At 24.9% G+C, this 401-nt stretch overlaps 1 protein-coding gene across 1 annotated transcript in view; it reads right to left on the bottom strand.

Moving 5' to 3' along the window:
• Nucleotides 1–401, bottom strand: part of LOC106742672 (tetraspanin-33-like) — a 4,257-nt gene that overhangs the window by 2,648 nt on the left and 1,208 nt on the right. The gene's annotated exons all lie outside the window — the stretch shown is intronic.

Here is a 401-nt window from a genome sequence, read left to right as displayed (position 1 = left end):
CTACTATAGTAAAAATTTAGTGATATTCAATGGTATTCAATGAAAGTAGTATAGATGTATTACATTCTATTATATTCTATCCGGAAAAAAATAATTACATATAAATTTAGTCTATATATATATACATATAAAAGGTGGTTCATTTTCACAGATACAAGCTGTTATCTCTGAAAGTATGCATCATAGCAAAAAATGCTTAAAACAAAAATGGTATGGTTTGAAGAAGGTCAAATAATAGTGAAGTTAATAAAAAAAATCAAATTTTTAAGGTTATATGAAGGTCACCATTAGTTTCTTAAATAGGATGTCCTACTTTTGATAGCAGATTTTTATAGATGATATCGAGACGTTTCCAAAATATAAATGTAATCAAACTACTATAGGTAATCATACTACATATA

Source organism: Dinoponera quadriceps, unplaced genomic scaffold, assembly GCF_001313825.1.
Source record: "Dinoponera quadriceps isolate SergipeBrazil2010 unplaced genomic scaffold, ASM131382v1 scaffold827, whole genome shotgun sequence".
Taxonomy (NCBI): domain Eukaryota; kingdom Metazoa; phylum Arthropoda; class Insecta; order Hymenoptera; family Formicidae; genus Dinoponera; species Dinoponera quadriceps.
This window is presented reverse-complemented; position numbering and strand designations above follow the sequence as displayed.